Source organism: Silene latifolia, chromosome 2 (genome assembly GCF_048544455.1).
Source record: "Silene latifolia isolate original U9 population chromosome 2, ASM4854445v1, whole genome shotgun sequence".
Classification (NCBI taxonomy): domain Eukaryota; kingdom Viridiplantae; phylum Streptophyta; class Magnoliopsida; order Caryophyllales; family Caryophyllaceae; genus Silene; species Silene latifolia.
In genome coordinates this window covers 148129989-148136286 of record NC_133527.1, presented here as the reverse complement: position 1 = coordinate 148136286, position 6298 = coordinate 148129989, and the positions used below count along the sequence as shown (strand labels likewise).

The 6298-nt window shown below is 37.6% G+C and overlaps 1 non-coding gene across 1 annotated transcript; it reads right to left on the bottom strand.

Annotated features, from left to right (window-relative positions):
* Positions 1 to 5128: 5128 nt before the first annotated feature.
* LOC141644826 (small nucleolar RNA R71) lies at positions 5129 to 5235 on the bottom strand. Its single transcript, XR_012544431.1, has one exon. It is a non-coding gene; the product is annotated as a small nucleolar RNA R71 (small nucleolar RNA).
* Positions 5236 to 6298: the final 1063 nt, after the last annotated feature.

Below are 6298 nucleotides of genomic sequence, written 5' to 3'. Positions count from 1 at the left end.
ATCAAGTACTTCTATTATTCTTTGCATTATTATTTTGGAATCTCCATTTGTATAATTCTCTTTATCCTTGTTTAATTATTGTTAATCATTTTCATTTGTTCATCATATTTTGCTTTGTTAATATGATTGACAACCTTATTAGCATGTTTAATTTGATAACTAGGTTTTGTTCCCGTGAAAATCACGGGACTATTTAGATTGCTAGCATCAATTACCACCCCCAATTATTCCATGTTTTTCATTTTGATCTAAAAGATTGCCGAAAAAATTATTTCAAAGGATAGTCTAATGTTCAATTGAGATATGCTTACAACTAATTCGTAAGTGATAAGATCTTTTATTAGGAGTTGTGGAACACTTTCACTTTGTTATTGTTAATGCAAAGATAAGGCAACCAAGTGGTGTTAGTCCAGTGGTAGCCGGGTTAAACCTTGAAGCTTGCAGAAATGTAGGAGTTGAGAGGTCCCGGGTTCGACTACCAGCTGGGGCGATGATCACCTGGCCACTGCAGCCTCCGAAGGGGGTGGCTTACATGGTCCATGTGGTGGTGCGGGAATGCATGGGCCCGAGGGGATTCAACCCCCTCGTCACCAAAAAAAAACAAAAAAAAAGATAAGGCTGCATATTTTACCATGTAATTTACATCAACACTTGAGGTAATAGGTTATCGCAAATAACTTTAGATCACTACCAGTTACTCATTAGTATTCGTGACAATAATTTTTATTTTCTTTTCTTTTAGATTGCTACAAATTATCTCGCTATCTCGCCCTGTATTTGCATTTTTTTGGTTTTTTCACTTACCTCGATCTTTACATTCCTAATCTTAGTAAGCTCTTTTAATACGGAGTACATTATATGAAGTACATATTAGTTCGTCATTCTTATAGAGTATTAATACGTGTTAGTTGTTTATCTTTGTATTGAATGAACAACTAATCTTCACTACCTCACCATATCATCATTGTCCTTTTTAATTTCTAAATAGTTGGTAAGTGGTTTACACCATTAAGCTTTTGATGAGCATTATAAATTAAAGGTTGATGTGAAAATTTCTCAATTATTGTTTGATGATGGGGTCAATTGTTGTCATTTCATTTTGGCACAAACACCAAGGAAAGAGGAAGTGATCAATTACTAAATGACAAGTAGAATAAATTGAGTGTAAATGATCAAATTGGTCATCAAGTTCATTCTTAAAATAAAAAGTACAACAATTTATTGAGACAACCTAATATGAAAAAGACAAGAAATGACAGCGATAGAGGGAGTAATGATCTTTCTATCTCGTACGGAAGTACTACACTAATTTAGAGATAATTTGCAATGTCCCATCTCCTTCCACTATTTTCGCTCCAATTCTGAACCATGGCTGCAACCTGTCACCTCTAACACCATTCACATCCATGCTTGTCCAGCCGCCTCCAACACTAATTTATCACCCAAATTCGACCACCACCTTCTCGAATCACCTACATCAGCAGCCATGTCGTGCATCCCAATCGACGACCACCAAGCACCTTATTTCGATGTCGAAACCGACCTATGCTGCACTTAATCGACCCACCATCGCGCCTAGTTCCACATGGGCCGACCAATAAAGTCTCACTTGCCTCCGTCTTGCTGCAAAAACCTGCTCCTCCGTGAAACAGTCACCACACACAAAGTCGGAATCAAACCTGAGTATCGTCTCAACTCCCAAAGCACCATACACCTCCTCAACTTAAACCACCATGACTCGAACTCAGAAGCCCAGAAAAGACCGGTTAAAACTCGAACCCAATTCGAAGCACCACAGTTCAGCCTAATAAGAAATTAAAAATAATAGTCAAACCATTCCTAATGTCACTCCTAATCATACGCATGACAAAGGATCAAATAAAGCAACAAAATATTCTAATTGCCAATCATCAGAATGATTGATTTATTTTCCTTAATTGTACAAATTAGTCAATAATTATGTGTAAATGCAATATAATTCTTTAAACAACGTATATTTTGTTAACAGTATAAGAAATGATTTTCCCTGATCATTGCATTCACAAAGGGTACAATATATAGTATACAAGGATACCTAAGTTAGCTATAGTCAACCCAAAATTATAGGAAGACTAATAATAACTATCCTAAATTAAGGGATTGTAATCCCATGAATATTGCTAACCAAATGTACAAAGTATACGGGAGGTTATATGCTAATTCTAAGGATTTACAAAATTATTCTATGGAATAATTTTATATTCTATTACACCCCGCAGTCGAAGCGGGAGGAGGACGGATGCTGAGACTGGAGCGAAAATCGTCAAAGAGGACTCTCGGTAAGCCCTTGGTAAATATATCCGCGAATTGATATCGAGACGGAACATGTCGGACCACAACTTCACCGAGAGCTACCTTCTCACGCACAAAATGAATGTCAAGTTCTATATGCTTGGTGCGTTGGTGATTAATCGGGTTACCGGAAAGATATATGGCAGAGACATTATCACAATATACGAAAGTTGCTTTCCGAATTGGACAATGTAATTCAAGTAGTAGATTTCGAACCCAACAGGACTCAGCAACGACATTAGCAATACCTCGGTATTCGGATTCGGCACTGGACCTAGAGACCGTGGCTTGTCTTTTGGAGGACCATGAAACCAAATTATCACCCAAATAAACACAATAGCCGGAGGTAGACCGTCTAGTGTCGGGACACCCACCCCAATCGGCGTCCGTATAGGTGATAAGAGTGGTGGCAGGAGACTCGGTAATGTACATTTGGTTAGCAATATTCATGGGATTACAAAATTATTCTATGGAATAATTTTATATTCTATTAAACAGTATAATTTATAAATATTTACACTTCATTCTTCTTCATAATCTCAATAATAATACTTCATTCTTCTTCATAATCTCATACAACCAACATGGCCGACGTCGAGCCCAAATTTCAACTCAAGCTGACCATGGCTGCCTTCATTTGCTCAACTCCGCACCGGAATCGTTCGACTATCATTACTTTCCACATCAATTCGCCTGTCATGCTCGAGCAGAAATCACATTAGCTTTGTCTCCCTCGCCTTTCGACTTGTGCTGCCAAAATCACAAAATCACCATCGCTTTTACAATCCGGGAAAACGAATCTTTTTCCTATATAGTAAACAAAGAGCAAATTTATTAGATTATACATTCGTAACAAAAGTAGAGTGGTTACAGGAAACAAATTAAAAATGATCGATAATAAAAATGAGTTTTTGGAAGAAAATGGAGGGTACATATATATATGGGGAGGGAAAATTCAATCGACAGGGGGAAGAGGCTCAAAACTTACAAATGCAATTCAATGAAATTCATGAGTTGTTAATGCTTTGTTTTTATGGTAATTAAGATGAGGAGATGGAGAGGTAGAGTAGCGGTGGCACTGAAGAGTTTATTGAAACGTTTGTTATTATTTTATTTTATTTTTTGATGTGGCATTTAATTTTTACTTTATTAGACCATAAAAGTTAGAAGCCTAAAAAGAGGAGAAGGCTAGAAAAAGGCTAGTATAATGACGCTGCTGACATTTCCTTCAATTGTGACGTGGCATTTCTTCATCCTAATTGACATTGTTTACGTGGCATTAATGAGTCATTTTAGGTAGGCTTTTAATAAGATTTTATAGATGAGTGAGAAGTCTCCTAGCTAGGGTTAATGGGGAATTAGGGGAAATCAACATGAGGAATGATTCATGCTTAATTTAATATGTTTTCATAATTTATTTGCTTGCTTGTTGTGATTTCAAATTATGCACATGTTATGTTTGATGAAATGCGAGCCTATGAATCCTTGTATTTTTTGATCCATTACCTATCTTTTCAATGAGGCTTGTACGCATATAAACCAACTCGAGTCTCATTAGACCATGCATAATATTGAATAGGAAGGATTAAGTCGACTTGTAGGTGTTGTACAATCTAATCGATTCGGCTCTGGGACCCAAACCTTCCCAGGGATTGTAAGCTTATACACCAACTCGATCCCATTACAACAATAAGTGCTTGCATATAATTGAGAACATGTTTGTATGATCAACTCCCATGAATCCCCTATGAACCCATGACACCCTAGTGCTTGTAATCAATTGTTTACATCTCATTTTATTTACCTTGCTTTGTTTTTGTTGTTGATTAGTTTTAGTTGATCTCCTATCTCAATCCCAAATTGTGACACCCTAAGACACAACATTGCAATTGAAAATCCTACATCAATACCCGTCCCTTGGGATCCGACCTTTACTTGCCTCTTTACTAAGAGTAGTTTATAAAGTTATAAATATTGTTTTGGTTGGTAGCTTTTGACGACGAGTTTGAACCCACACCAAAAATGGCGCCGTTGCTGGGGACGGTGTTAACTTGATTTGATTTTCATTAATTGTTTTTAGTTGTGTCTTTCTTTACCTTGGGGAAGTAAAGCTCCTCAAGGTTGTTCTAATTGTTTTCGAGTTGTTTGATATTTTGCATGACTAGGAGATCACAAGGTCATCTATTGCCTATTGATTTCGAAATTGAAAGGACCTTAACCAACAATAGAAGTACCTCTAGCAACTCTTCTATTGTTGGTTAAGGTCTTTTCAATTTCGAAATCAAGAGTTGCTAGAGGTACTTCAAGAGTTGTAGGTATTGGTGAGATTGTGGACATTCAATCAAATAACATTGAGTTTACCAACCCTTTTGCAAGAGAAGGAGAGGACAACTCAATACAAAACCCACCATAAAATCAACCCACAATGCCTAAATTTTCATCACATTCCGTACCTACCGAGGAGAACCTACCAAATGGTACTCCCATACCACAACATCTAACCGGTAATTTCATTGCCAAATCTGCATTCATACAATTAGTTGAGAGAAGTCAATTTGGAGGGATGCCTAGTGAAGACCCTCATTCACATATGGAGACTTTTTGTGACTATTGTGATGCGATTTCTTAAACCGGAGTTACTCAAGATCAAATCCGATGGGTATTATTTCCTTTTTCTTTGATTGGTACCGCAAAGCAATGGTTAAAGAGCCTAGACAAGGCTACTCTTGGTATTAATTCATGGAAGAAGTTGGCACTTGCTTTCTACAAGAAATTTTATCCTTCGGAGAAGACGAACATGTTGAGAGCCCAAATCACTGGGTTCAAACAAAGAGATGAAGAATCATTGTATGAGGCATGGGAGAGATTTAAGGACACTTGTCATTCTTGTCCACACCATGAACTTAGCGAGTGGTTCCTTGTGAAACAACTTTGGAATGGTCTATATGAAGACTCCCGCAATATCCTCAACATGGGATCGAATGGGATGTTTACCGAAGTTGATGACAATCAAACATGGGCCAAAATAGAAGAGATGGCGGTTCATAATTCACAATATAGTAGGCCTCAAAAGGCTACTAGAGGAGGAAAGCATGAGGTAGATTTCATCACACAATTGGGTGCTCAAATAAGTGCTCACATTGATACCATCAATTTGAAGTTTGAGAAGGCCATGGCTAAGCTTGATGAAGCTTCCAAATCACCCAAACAACATGTTAATGCTATGGTGGCATCTTCCTCAATTCCAAGTGGAGTATGTGAGAGTTGTGGAACTTTGGGACATGGCCAAAGTGAATGTAGGGGAACAAGTGAACAAGTGAATGCTTTCCAAGCATACAAGAATGGCACCCCTTATTCTAACTACTATAATGAGAATACTAAATTCCATCTCAATCTTTCATAGAAAATTCAAAATGTTCAAAACCCTTAACCAACATACACCCCACCTCCAATGAGAAATCAAGCTCAAAGACCCTTTTACAACCAAAGCCAAAGTTATCAAAATCAACCCTCTTATAATCAAACAAATGACCAAGTCTTTGATGTTCAAAAGGCAGTCCTCCAAATGCAAAAGAATCAACAAGAATTTTTCACGCAAATGCAAAAAGATAGCCAAGCAAAAGACATCACCATCAACAACATACTAGCCCACACCAAGATGTTGGAAACCCAAATATCTCAATTAGCATCTTCTAGCTCTCAAAGACAAAAGGGGAAATTACCACCTCAAATTATTCCCCCAAGACATGAGTCGGTTAGTGCCATATATTTGAGGAGTGGTACAAGTTATGAAGGGCCGAAGAAGCCAATTGATGAAGACATTGTGGAGGCTAGTGACAAGCAAAGAGTTGTGTAGAACTCTAAAGAAGGAGAACCCACCACTAATGAAGTTTCAAAGAAGAAGAATGAAGAGAAGGCTAAGGAGAAAGAGGCTATTGTGATTAGACTTCCATTCCCAAGTTGTCAA